The 14,132-nt window shown below is 43.8% G+C and overlaps 1 protein-coding gene across 1 annotated transcript in view; it reads right to left on the bottom strand.

The window, feature by feature from the left end:
* The window catches only part of BASP1 (brain abundant membrane attached signal protein 1), a 58,968-nt gene extending 45,071 nt beyond the window's left edge, over nucleotides 1-13,897 (bottom strand). The window contains exon 1 of the mRNA XM_024247150.3: nucleotides 13,651-13,897. The gene's annotated coding sequence lies outside the window, so the exon portion shown is untranslated. The remainder of the gene's footprint in view (nucleotides 1-13,650) is intronic.
* Nucleotides 13,898-14,132: the final 235 nt, after the last annotated feature.

The following is a 14,132-nucleotide window of genomic DNA, read 5'->3' as shown; positions in this document are numbered from 1 at the left end:
AATGGAGAGTTAGGTCTAAAATCTTAAGCAGAGGAATGTCATGCTTGGATTTAGGAGATTATTAGGGCAGTGATCCACAAGAGGATAGAAGCTTCCACTAGAGTAAAGGCTTCAAGTAGAGGGAAATGGACATATGTGAGTTTCACTACCCAGGAAGGAGGCCATATGGGAAATTCCAGGAGACAAGCCTAGTTTTCTGGCATGATTGGAAGAAGGTGCTATCTACCAGGAAAGTGAGTGCTAAAGGTCCTCAATGACATTGCATTGAAAATAGACACTGCATAAATTTTAAGAGTTTAAATTTTTAAATTCTACAATAACTTACATCCTATGTTTTATGTAGAAAACAATTCACCAGTGAAAGTTGTTATAAAAGACATTAAACAGCATCGTTTCAATTATTTTTAAGACTAGTGGTTTGTTTATCTAGTGTAGTAAAATTAAATTGTTATTCCCAATTTCACTGGGGATTCATGAGGCAATATTTGTATTGCCAGAGTTAACATAATGTGACCTTAAACTGGAGCCAGGAAAGCAATAACTGAATTACTTGACAGGGTACGCCTAAAAGTCGTAAACTGTTTTAAAAAGACCCTCTCGGGCTGGGCACAGTGGCCTGTAATCCCAGCACTTTGGGAGGCCAAGGCAGGTGGATCATTTGAGGTCAGGAGTTGGAGACCAGCCTGGCCAACATGACGAAACCCCATCTCCCCTAAAACAGAAGACAAAAATTAGCCAGGCATGGTGGCACACACCTGTAATCCCAGCTACTCGGGAGGCTGAGGCAGGAGAATCGCTTGAACTCGGGAGGCGGAGGTTGCAGTGAACTGAGATCGCACCACTGCACTGCAGCCTGCATCACAGAGCGAGCCCCTGTCTCAAAAAATAAAATAAAATAAAATAATAATAAAAAAGACCATCTCAAAAGGGTTAAGTGTAGACATACCCACATCCACACTTGTTGAGAATGCCCCTCAAAAGAATCCCTGTAAGTATCACTACTTGTTTTATTGCTTGGAAAGGCCCCAAAATTCATTAGCCTTGGTTTCTATAGTCATGGAGGATTTCCATGACTCCCAACACACACTTCCCTTTCCTCAGTGTCCCACTGATTCATAAACTTTCTGTCAAAACCCCCACCACTCTTCCTGCACTTGCTTCTATTCAAGCCCCTGCCTTCTGTCTTCAACCCCAAGTTTCTATCCAGTAAAATCTGTTCCACCGTTAAGAGTCTGTCTAATGAATTCCTAAAAGAAAGCACAGATGCTAGAATAGGATTTTAAAGTGGCCTAGGCATCTGGTCAACTCTTCTGTCTAGAACAAGAAGGGCTCTCTACCATTGCCACTCTGGGTAGGAGATTTTAAAATGAGCTTCCCCAGGATCATTCCATTCTGATTTAGAAAACTCAAGTCTGGGCCAGGTGCGGTGGCTCACGCCTGTAATCCCAGCACTTTGGAGTTCAAGACCAGCCTGGCCAAGATGGTGAAACCCTATCTCTACTAAAAATACAAAAAAATTAGCCGGGCGTGGTGGCACACGCCTATAATCCCAGCTACTCGGGAGGCTGAGGCAGAGAACTGCTTGAACCCAGGAGGCAGAGGTTGCAAGTGAGCCAAGATAGTGCCACTGCACTCCAGCCTGGGTGACAGAGCAAGACTCCATCAAAAAAAAAAAAAAAAAAAAAAAAAAACCCAACCCTACCAACATGTAGATCTTGGACTTCCAGCCTCCAGAACTATGAAAAAATATATTTTGGTTAAGTTATCCCATTTGTTATTTTGTTATGGCAGCCTGAGTAGACACAGAAGCAGAGCATTGGTGCCTCCCCAACTTGTGTTAATGCGGGTGCATCTTCCCAGCCTCTCCCAGACTTCCCTTCCTCTTCTCCTGCTCTGTGCTTTCATCCCCTGAACACACAATGAGGAGGGAACAGAGGGGCTCAGAAACAAGAGGTCATTGACTGCTGACCTAGAACAATGCAGTTTTGCTTCCTGAATTGTACTTACCAAAAATTCTGCCCACATAAGGGGAATTTGAACACTTCTTGGAGCAGAAACGAAGGGCTTTCTTTCCCCTCCCCTCAGCCAGGAGCAAGGCTTCACAATTACTATGCTCAAACGTCCCCAAGTACAGCCATTTCTTCCTTTTCGGAAGGGTTTTCAAACCTTATTTAACAACACATGCCACTGCTCACAGGTGCCTTTTCCTCTCTCAAGCCTGGAACTGTGTAATTAGCTAGGGAAGTAGTTAAATGTGTTATCAGAATCAAATTTAAATGGAAATGTGTCCCCAGCCAATTAAACCTCACACTAACCACAGTGCATGTTAGTGTCCTCAAACATTTGGTTCTATCTGTGGATGCTTTCTCTACCTGGTAAACTATGCAAACAACTGCTAACAGGTCAGGGCTTGCTGGTTTGCCACGCTGTGTGATATCCTAAGAGTTTTTTTTTTTTTAAATAGGTATACATCCCTGAATTCTCACCGCCTTCCAACAGGAAGCACACTCAACTCAAAACTGGCTTGGGTTTCTTCCACTCCCCTTAGAAACAGCAGTAACATTTTTTGCAGCATTACATCATTCTGGAAGTCTTTGCCCTTTTTCTGAGATTCCTGGCTAGCTCACTGAAGAAAAGACAAAGAATTCCCCTTTAGTCGTATGCTTAGCCAATGTGGATCAATACAGAAATGAGACTCACAGGTAGGAACTACGGGTCTAAAGAAAGCAAGTTAAAGGAATAGTGTGTGTACATGTGTCCCAATCTGCCAACTGGTCCCTCTATCCATCACTTCCTTCTCCCCTTAAATGGCAGTATTTGTTGCTGGAAACAAGGATATGGTCAAAGAATACATTGCTAGTCACAGCATTAAAGTTCAACAGGGTGATTTGATTTAAGCAAGAAGGGCTAATTAACACGGGTTTGGGGTGAGGTGGAGAGATATGAAGCTTGTTGGCTTTTAAATTCACTTCTTTGTTAAATTCACTTTTTAGTTAAATTCCCTGCATTTAACAGTTAGTTAAGTTAAACATAACAACTTAGAAATATTCATAGGACTCCTTTCCCATTAAGAATTCATTTCATTTAATACTACAGTTCTTACCGTAGTGGAACCATGTTACCATTCCATTGGATAGTTACCTCTCTCTGCATTGTGGTCAGTTGAGTTCTCTTATGATGAGCCCCTGTACCTGCCCACCCAGAAAACTTTGGTACAGATGAAATCAAATCCCAAGCTCTCTGTCTGGATAGCAGAAATAAATCCAGTTACAATAGAAAAGTAGAGGTGAATGGAATAAGCCACTTATGTCCTGTTTTTGTCTCTTCTACCAATGAAAGGATAACCAAACCTTCCATGAGACTTTCCATCAGACAATCATTGGGTCAGATGAGGAAAACTAGTAACATGCAGCTGTGAGTCAGAAAAAGAAACACATACCTGGGAAGCATTATCAATCTTGTCTTAACAACCTCCTGAAGAACATTGGTACAAACACTTGTTACTATTTGTCTGAAAACCAAACATTTGAAAATTCTGGAACCAGGTTTCTAAAGTCCAGTTGTGTGAGCCTTGGGAAATCTGAGCTTGGGTTCTCAACAACAGATCACCAGGGCTACTGAGGAAAACCCAGTGCCACAATAAACCTCCTGTCAATAAGGTGGCATTCACCCTGTTTACCTGAGGTTGGGTGATTATGAGAAGCCTTGGGAGGCACTGTCATCACCAATTGTTAACTGAGATTCTTTCTTTCTTCCTTAGAAAAATGAGTTATTGGCCGGGCATGGTGGCTTGCGCCTGTAATCCCAGCACTTTGGGAGGCCAAGGCGAGCAGATCACTTGAGGTTAGGAGTTTGTGACCAGCCTGGCCAACATAGTGAAACCCCGTCTCTACTAAAAAATACAAAAAAATTAGCCGGGCATGGTGGCGGAACCTGTAGCCCCAGCTACTTTGAAGGCTGAGGCAAGAGAATTGCTTGAACCTGGGAGGCGGAGGTTGCAGTGAGCCGAGATTGTGCCACTGCACTCCAGCCTGGGTGACACGGCGAGACTCTGTCAAAAAAATATTATATATATATATATAAATTAGCCGAGCTTGGTGGCGTACACCTGTAGTCCCAGCTACTAGGCACGAGAATCACTTGAACCCAGGAGGCAGAGGTTGTGGTAAGCAGAAATTGCGCCACTGCACTCCAGCCTGGGCAATAGAGTGAGACTGTCTAAAAAAAAAAAAAAGAAAAAGAAAAAAGGATGGGCGCGGTGGCTCATGCCTGTAATCCCAGCACTTTGGGAGGCCAAGGCAGGTGGATCACGAAGTCAGGAGTTCGAGACCAGCCTGACCAACATGGTGAACTCTCGTCTCTACTAAAAATACAAAAAATTAGCTGGGCATGGTGGCGGGTGCCAGTAATCCCAGCTACTCGGGAGGCTGAGGCAGAAGAATCGCTTGAACCCAGGAGGCAGAGGTTGCAGTGAGCTGAGATTGCGCCACTGCACTCCAGCCTGGGTGACAGAGCAAAATGAAAAAAAAAAAAAAATTAAAAATGAGTTATTCAGAGAAGATTCCAGGACACTTTATCTAATCATAGTAATAATGGCTATAGTAAATACCCAGGTGATCACCTAACCTCACCCTGCCTTCTGGGTGCATTGCAGAATTAAGGAGTGAGAAATCACTCCAGAACTCTCTGCCTGTCCATCTAAAGTCAATCTGATTTCTCTACATTTTCCTTTTCTCCAATCATCTTACACCTAAGGCAAATACAGACACTGTGATCCTCTACTGAAATAGCTGAAAACATTAGTAAGGGTTAAAGACAGCAAATATTCCTGCAGCCTCTACAGTTTCCAAGGCAAGCTCAGAGAAGGACAGGAGAGCATCCTATGAAGACCCAACAACTCCGAGGAAACCTTTCTTCTCTGTCTCTTTAAGAAAGAGCTAGTTCTCTCTGTCAGTGGATACTGTTTTCCCCCTTTTGATACACTATTTCCCCCATTAGATCTTGTTACTATCTACCTTGGTTATTGTATTAGTCTACATGGTAATGGTGTTTTGAATAGACTGTCAAAGGAAAAATGAAGTGGGTCTTTTCAAAGTCACTTTGCCAAGCAATTCAGGGAACTTGTAATTTAGAAAGCTCAACCAGGAAAAGTTTTTATCTAACATCTATTTCTTCATAAACTTAAAAAAGAAGTATTTTTCTCTAACAGAACCACAGCTTTTCTTTAAAAAGACAAAGAAGTTTTAATTTTGGTTTATTTTAGGAATATATCCACTTCTGAATCTACATAAATGTAATAATTAAAAGCATTATGAAAATAAAAGTTACCTATTAATCGTGGGTTTCTCTGGAAAATGTAAATTCAAAGCTGCTCTTATTGACCTCAATATATCATTTTAAATGTGAAATTAAAATTGTGTCTCATCAAAAACTAAACTTATCACAGATTATCCAAACACAAATGCACACAGTTTACATTTACTAACATGTTTCAAACATCCCAATAGTATGCTTTAGAAAGTGTTTTAGCATCTTAAGCACTTTACGTTACATATTTTAAGGACTACTTCAGAATCTAACAGATTTTTTAAATCCTCTAAATCACCCCAAATACTATAAATGGTAATTTTAAATAAAAAAGATTAAACATCCCATTGTATGCAGCTCTCAAACCAATAAGCCAGATAACGCTAGAAATCGGCATAAAAGCTCTCCATCCACCACCTGCCGCAAAAACGTGCACACTGGATCTGCCAAGAGGGCCCCGAGCATTTCAGGGGTGGGTGGGATGCCTGACTGCTCCGTTTGCTCTATAGCCCCCAAATAAGTCTAAAGCCAGCTGGCGTTCTTTTCAAACACATACCCACCATCGCCAGCTCCCCAGCCCCCAACCACTGTGCATTTTGGGAGAAAAACAAGGATTTAATTTAAATTTTAGAAAAACTAAAGTTTAGTTTTATGAAGAAAGTTATTTTAGTGCATGCCATATACTTTTTGGCATATAAAGGAAATCACGTGCACATAATGTAAGAAGCAGAGAGGGGTAAGTTGAGGGGAAGATGGCCTGTGGGTGAAGTGGCAGCAGGTAGTGACTGCAGCGCCCCCCTGGGGCATGTGTGGTGTATTAAAAGGCCGTGTGTGGTGTATTAAAAGGCTGAAGAGGTCTCCTCTGAGGGAGATCGTGAAACGGATATAGGATCCAGACTGGTTGTTGTTTTTTTTCATGGTTCTAGGGTACAAAAAAAAATGGTAGACAAAAATTTTTACGTTGCAGACAGTGAGTAAGAGTGACTCAATTAGACATTCTCTGCTTCTCTCTCAGAAGAGAGGGGCAGCAGGAGTAAGGCTTTAGGGGGAAATAACCTGGGTTTCCACGCAGCCCAAAAGCAGCTCGTGGGACCTTGAGCAACCCACTAACTTCTCTAAGATTCTTTTGAGTTCCAAAATGAGTGTTTAGTCATAAGCTTTTAAACCTTCTGCTCCAAGGGAAGTATTTACAAAGGACTGAGTTTTCGATAGTGGTTAAAAGCAGCCACTGGCTTTCTCTAAATGAATCCTGAGTGGACGCGGAACAAAACAGATTGACAAATTTAGGCAGGACTTGGTTTATTTCTAATCAGGCAACACTAACTACACAGTGGCAGAGGGTCTACTAGAACCTGGTCCGTATCTCAGAGCAAAATTGCAGATAAGTAAGACATTTGGGGTTATGACTTCCATCTGCAATGTCCAAGGAGAAACGTGAAGGTATCAACCAAATCTACATTTATAGTCCTTAGTAAGAGCAACCACAATCATCATACTAGAAAGGAATGACTTAAGGTATTAGCCTCCATTCACTGTGACAAGAAGCACCTCTCATCTACAAGCAATTTAACGTAATACTGATGAAATATTACAAGTATACACTGGATCTCTTCCATAAGTAATTTTTCATTGAAGAAGTTAGTATCGCTCTCTCTAAATTAATACTGAAGATGTCAATATGTGAAAAGGTTACCCATTTTATTCAAGAGCCCCCCTTCCCCTTCCCCCCCGCCCCCCGAAGAGTCCGTATTACCTAAGATAAAATGGCCAAGGCTTAGGAGAAGTACAGTGTAGCTCCATCAGACATGGATTGAAATCCTAGGAAACTTTTTAAAAGACATACCACTATATCTAAAATCCCCTTCCTTACAGTGAACACCTGACAGATAAAGTAAAATATATGACTTCCCTCCAGAATCCGTAAGATACAAAAACCTGTTTAAGGAAGCTATTAAACAACAATTTACCCAAAATGAGAGTGAATTCACCTTTGCTCAACAACAAAGTGTCCAGAAAGACAAAAGCAAATCCCTTGGGCATATCCCTGAAGTAAATGTCTGAAATGTTAAGACCAGTTCCAGAATTGATCCACCCCAAATATCTGAAATTCCAAAGACTTTTTTGTTTTGTTGTTCAGAGTTCCTGATTACTAAGGTCCCCACGGGGATAATTCCTTCCAAAGATTTGTCAATAGATCACAACATCTTTACATTCCTACATAATACAACTTTCAGTTTTACTCCAGGTATGGAGGCGGTGGGCATGTGATGCCTGTTTGGCGGGGCAGGTGGAGGTAGTGGGACTAATATGGAATGTAAAATACCTAAGTTGGCTTATCAACCTTAGTACTCATGACTTAGACTTCTTTCAAATGCTAATGATACATCTGATTCGAGACACAACAAAGCTAAGGATTTTCAGGAATCTAAATGAGTTATATCTACACCCCAAGGTCATACAGCTAATCAGGGTGAGTCCAGGTCTCAACATATCAAAGCAGTAATCCTGTCTCTGAAGTTCCAAGGACTTTCATTTTTTCCCTTCAATTAAAAAAAATACAAATTCAGTATGGAGGCTGGGTTGTATTAACCTACCCACTGTGGACTTTTGAAACTTAGTCCACATGAACTACTGACGTATTTAGGGTATTCCTAACCACACCTGGAGGACTTTTCTAAACCACAGACTTCTATATTCTACCTACTGAGCAAGGCACCACCATTAGCCTGTCTTGCAATAATGCTCTCTTTGAAACAAACATATGAATAGCTATAGATGAAGGATGCAGTAAAGAAAACTGATATTCTCACTCCTTTACAGTGACTGGTTAAAAAGATGCACTGAATATAAGAAGGCATTGTCCTAAGTGCATGACAATTTTGTTTAATACTTACAGTAACCGTGTATCACAATTCCCATTTTCTAAATAAAATTGAGGCACAGAGAAGGTAAGCAATTTACCAAAGATCATACAACCAGTAAATGGCTGAGAGAAGATTCGAACCTGGTGCTGTGGCTCCAAAGTCCATCCCCACCATGCCTAACCCTCCAAATCATGCTTTCTAAATATTATACTCCCTACACAACGTACAAATTGCTGAAATATCTACTTCAAACAGAAGTTCAAAACACAAACCAGTGAAGTCCAGTCCTGCCTCCTTCAAAACGAACCAAAAAAAAAAGTTTATAAAATGCTTAAGTGATAAGGGGAAAATATTGTGTAAATACTTTGCTTTCTCCACTGCACACCATTTTCCTATATTATCCTCAAGTGTTTCCTTATGCCCTGGGCCCCTGTGGTGCTTGCAGATGGTTTCTATTTCTAAATCTCTAAAGCTTTCAGGAATGTATTCCTAGACTTCCAAGCCTGCTCAATCACCACCTCTCAGCACTGAAGGCCTTGTTGAGTTAAAAAATCTCAGCTTTCCCTGTTTTTGTTCAAAAATGTACTGAGTATGGAAAGTCTGTAAAACATTAAGAAATAATTTTTTATGTTATTTAAATCCTTAGGGTGCAGAAGAAAAACACACTATTTCATTCTCTCTGCCTCCCATTTCATCCCATTTCTGACTTCTAGAGGGAAAAGGAGAATGCTGTTTTAATCACACTGCTTCCTTCTTAGGCTTGTGGCTCCTCAAAATTACAACTGAACTACATTCTGGTGAGAAATGGACCCTGTATGGTTGATTTTTACTCTTGAGAGCATTTACCAGACATCTGTTCTCATGTGACACTTACCTAGACGTCTGCCTCAAAGGCTGTGGCTGGAAAGGCATTTCACAAAAGCCTTCCTTTGGCAGGCTGGGCACTGCTGTGGTTTCAAGACTACCCTTGTATTTTCTCAAGAGAACTTAAATGCCACCTCTTAAGTTACATAAGTATAAGCAGACCTGGGGAATTCAAGGAAGGTGGCCATCTTGATATCATGAAATATACTTTCAGGCTAATTCCTATACAATACAGAATTACAAATATCTACAAACACAAGGACAGAAAATAGGAACCATGATATTTGGTCCCCTTTAGGATTGAGACATCCTACTTCTAACTTAATACTCCTGGGGTCCCCCGGGCTTCATTAATCAAGCTGGAACAAAAATACAGCTGAATATACTGAAATTAGTTAGTGATGTCAATTACACTGGAAGTGTTGATTGACACTTTCAGTTGCTGAAAACACTTTCAGTGTAATTGATATCACTAATGGAGACTGAGAGGTTGAGGAGCCCTTCAGAGCCAGCCATTCCACACTTAGTCATTTTTAGATATCATATGTAGTTCTTATTATAACCCCAAAATAGGAATTATTAGATTCTTCAAATCCAGTGTCTTTACATGATATCCTGAGAAACCACTCCAAAAACATTACCCCAAAACACATAAAGAGTACTTTATCTTTCAAAGTATTCTATTTGCAACCTCACAGTTACTTCCTAATATTTGTCCACTATAATTAAGCCAAAGAAAAAAGCTCGTGTTCACTGGCTTATCTAATGTCTTAAGAAATACAATAAATCTAAAGGATTAGATATAATTAGAGAAAATTTGATATAACAATACCTACTCAGTGTTTTTCCCCAGCAGTTACCTGGTTTCCAGGGTACCAGCTAAGACCATCATTAAGAAGAGAAAGAAGATGTGAAATAAGTAGGTACAAACTACATTAAGATAAAGGTCTGGACAAATCAAAGCATTTCTTTCAATAGAATCACATACCAAGGGCAATTGCTTCTGACAAATAATAGTTCACAGGTCTTTTTGGATATTAAAAAAAAACATTTACAAGAGATCACAAAAATAAGACAGAACAATTTCATAAATCTTTTATTTAGTAGGCATTGTTTATTCCAGCTTGTAAAGTTCAGTAGTGTTTGATGTAAGTTTTTAAGCCTGTGGATGAACGTCTTAGCTTAATGCTCCAGGTACACTGGGATAAATGGGAAGTGAGCTTACTAATAGACTTGCTAGGCTTTCCCTTTCAAACACATATTTAGAAAGACGGAAATTGATTATGTTCCAAAGACCAGTATCAAAGCACTATAAAATAATATTCCATACCAACCAGTTTGATTTCAAGTTAATCATAAGATTTTAGAGTGTGTATAAACAAGTATGTATATGTGTGCATGTGTATATACATGACACCTTGTTTTTAAAAATGGGTGTGGATTTTGCAATTTTTACAAAACTTCCGTGAATAACACAGACATCCATTTTAGAGTGATCAAATCTCCCCCAAATGAAAGTTTCTCTCTGATGTCATACTCCGCTTGACCATGGAATGAAAATGGCTTCAAAGTGTTCTTAATTGTGAAATTAAAAAATAAAGAGACAGAACGCATCATCTCTTGCACCATAAGATCCAGGAGGATTATGGATCCTAGTAAATCCAGGATTATGAAGAGGCCTCCAAGGATAGACAGCCTAAATGTTTAGGGCTCTCCCATTGGACCTTTAAACTAGGGTGATGTGGGGAGATAAGGTTCTCTTCTACACGTCACAATGGCAGACTGAGTACCAGTTAAAGAACAGAAATGCCACTGTCATTGTTGGTGCATTTTATCAAAAGGCTCAATTTCTCTACCTGCTAAAGCCTGGCAAAAAAGCTAGCTGGCTAAAAGAATAAGCGAACTGATAGAAATTTTTTAATTCTCTAATAATTTTTAAAAATCGATTTAAATATTATCTCACTCAAAAACCTAAGATTTACTGAATTTGGGACATGCTGGTGTATATTCGCTATTGAATTTGTTCTATATTCCAACATACCCCTCGCCAAAAACACAACCTAAAGGAAAAAAGAAAGAACGTAGCTCTCTAAATCATAATAAACTACTCAATACTAAGGAATACAGAGGGTACAATCCATGCCACCTAGAAGACAGCTAGACAGCCACCCTAGCCAGTAGATGGGCCCTGATATATTAAACGTGGTCAATATCAAGTTCTCATCAAAAAGGACAAAAGAGATGATTTCCATTGCTGCCACGCGTTATTCCAACAGGATGTACTGACAGTACTTAAGCATAAAACCCTATTAAACATAACCTACCACTGCAAAAAATATATTTGGCTCCTATTTGATATACACAATAAGTCCCTTTTTGTGTGGTAAAAACAAACTACCTGAAAATAAATCTAAATGGCCATAACCTGGAAAATAGATCATCTGAAAGAAAATCAGCCATCAAAGGTATATCATGGCTTCTGTTAGGTAATGGGGAAAAAGGAATCATTGCGAACCTAATCAACCAGCTTCACCCCAACGACTGCCTTCTTTCTCCCCCCATCAGTAGATTTCCATCTGGACGCCATTCGCCTTTTGGAATCCTTAATGAAACAATGAGGTCGGAGTCCAGAGAAAACAGAAAGGGTTAGGATCCTGACAAGGTAATCATTTTCTTCTCTCCGGTTTTTGTAGGCCATCTTGTTCGAATAAACGCCAAGATGTCTCAATTTTCCCCAAGTGGTGTCACTGGAGGCAACGCCCACTGACAGTTTTGAGGCCACCTTCCCTTAATCAAATGACCAAAAAAGATCTGTCAAACGGTTAATTGATGCAAATTAAGAAAACCACCCTCACTGCAGTAAGATATGTTACAGGAAAAAGAACAATGAACAGCACTAGAAAGGAAAATAGCAGTGTGCGGGTACAAAATATTTAATCCACAATTTGCCTTCATCATCATCAAGGCAAATCTTAATTTTGGTCAACTGAAATCAGCAAGAAAGCAAAAAATGAGAGACAGCCTGGAAAAGAAGAAACACACACACAGGCGGGAAAAACTGTCATTGGTGTCCAAGGGTTTCCCGCAACATTTAGGGCAAACGCCTTTGTTCCTCGGCTCGGGAGGGGAGTGGGTGGCTGGATGATGGAGATGGGATGGGGCTGCCGGGCCCTCCACACCCTGCTCTCCGGCGCATGCGCGAGGCCAAGACAAAGGAATAGGTAATTACAGTCCCGATTCATTCATTTTGCCTGCAGTATACTGGGGGTCTGTTGGCCCGGGCTGTAATCCCGGGAGGTGGGGGTGGAGGGTCGGTCCATAACCCTATAGCAGAAGGCCATTTCGATGCTAGTGTTGGGTTTTAGCCCGCCCCACAGTGCGAGTGGCCGCGGGGGAGACAGAGGTGTGTCAACCCTGTACAAGGTACTAAAAAATGCACCCATGTGCGCTGTGCTAATTTCAGCAGAGTGAGAATTACACGGGCAAGGGCTGTCCACTGAGTTCGTTTCAAGGCGGAAATGTCTCTGGGGACGAAGATAAGGAGCCTGGCCAAGCGTTCGATGAATATTCATGAAAAGAATGCGGTTAGCAGCCGCGCATTGTGTGTGCGATCGGATCCAGGATTCCGCAATTTTTATTTTTCTGGAAATAGAGGGGGGACAGGGGCGGGGGGAGCAGGAACCGGGCGCCAGGTTTCAGCTTTAGCGCTTTGGGCAAAAGCTGCTCAACCCCAACCCTACGCTCCCAGCGGGACTGAGCCCAGTTAGGGCCGCGCGCTGTCAGGTTCAAGCCCACACCCCCCGGGCCGGGGCCGGGGCCGAGGCCGGGGCCCAGGGCGGAGGCGCCTGGCGCATTCTTGGAACCAAAGGCTCGAAAAAACAAACCGCTCCGAGGCAGCCCACGGGTTCGTGGGAAGGCAATTCCGCCACGGACGAGGCTGGGGCTCCGATCTGCTTGGGAGGTGCTTCTGAGTGCACGTCGCCGTGTGAACCTCGTATTCCTTGGCCCCAGAACCAAGATCCAGGAGTCCCATGGGTCGAGAAAACCCGTTTGCCAAAGGAAAAAGCCACCCACTTCCTTCTGATCGGGTCAGATTCCCCATCTTCTTTCTCCCCGGACTCCCGCCCCACCCCACCCCCACCCTCCATCTTTGGCTGCTGAGCCCCTCGCCCCGAGCGCTTTCTCCCAGGCTGGTAAGGGCTCCGATGACGGAAGCGCTCCCTTCAGCCCACAGAACCGTCTCCCCGAGACTCAACGCACTGAGGGGGTTTCGCATTCGGCAATTCCTCCCGTCACCCGCAGCTTCTCTCCCCGACAGCCCCCTCCCCCCAGCTCCGTTTACCAACCTCGCCGCCCCCCTCACCCCTCCACCATGCGAGCGGCTGAAGCCTCCTACTTCTAGGCCCCCCATCACCCGGGATCCCCGAAGTGCGACGGAGCCCTCACAGAGGGACCCCAGGCCCTTGCCGTCCAAGCCGGGCCCACATCCCCGCTGCCCGCTGCACGAACGGAGAGCCTGGGGGCTGCGGGGCGGGGCGCGGCGCGGCGCGGTGCGGTGGGGGACGGAGGCCCCCTGGTCTGCGGCGGCGCGGGGCCACCGGGCGCGCCTCCTTACCGGCTCTGGGTGCCTGTGCAGCCCCTGGGTTAGCTCAGTGCCGCCGAGAGGCCGGGGTCGCTGGCGTCGTCTGGCTGGTGCCTGGCCGCTGGCGGAGGCTCTCTCCCGGCTCGACGGCGGAGCCCGGAGCGAGGAGCCAGTTGGAGCGCTGCCGCCGCCGTCGTCGCCGCTGCCGCTACTGCCGCCGCCGCCGCCGCTGCAGCCTCTGCATTTCTCGCGCTCGCTCCCCCTCCCCTTCCTGCCCAGTGCCCTCCCCCCGCGCGTCCGCCCGCCCAGCCTCCCTCCTCCCGCGCTTCCCGCCCGCCTCTCTCCCCTCCCTCCAGCCCGGCGCCCCGCCCGCCTCCCCTCCACCCCCTCCAGCTCCGTGCTCCCCACCCCCTGCACTCCCTCTGCTCCCCTCCCCTCCCCTCCCTCCGGCGCAGACCCTCCCCTCTCCCCTCCAGCCTGGACACGCCCGCCTCCCCTTGACTCCCCCCAGCTCT

This window comes from Pongo abelii, chromosome 4 (assembly GCF_028885655.2).
Source record: "Pongo abelii isolate AG06213 chromosome 4, NHGRI_mPonAbe1-v2.0_pri, whole genome shotgun sequence".
NCBI lineage: Eukaryota > Metazoa > Chordata > Mammalia > Primates > Hominidae > Pongo > Pongo abelii.
This window is presented reverse-complemented; position numbering and strand designations above follow the sequence as displayed.